Raw genomic sequence first — 316 nt, forward strand, 5'->3', positions numbered from 1 at the left:
TTGACAGGAGTTATGAGATGAGGATATTGGGGCTCGATTATGGCGACCGGAGAATCGGGGTAGCGGTCAGCGATGAGCTGGGCTGGACGGCCCAAGGCATCGATACGCTGGAGAAACGCCGGGACGAAGGGGAACTTTCCAAAATCGCCGAGCTGGTTAAGCAGCGATTGCAATCGATCGATGTAGAAGCTGGTGACGAACCGCTCGAGATAGCGAATCGACTTGGTCTGAGTCAAAGCTCTGTCTACGTCCGCTGAGGCCACATAGTACGGCACGTAGTATCTGGCGCTAACGAAAGGGACTGTGCATCCGTTCG

This window comes from Phytophthora infestans, genomic scaffold, assembly GCF_000142945.1.
Source record: "Phytophthora infestans T30-4 supercont1.136 genomic scaffold, whole genome shotgun sequence".
Lineage (NCBI taxonomy): Eukaryota > Oomycota > Peronosporomycetes > Peronosporales > Peronosporaceae > Phytophthora > Phytophthora infestans.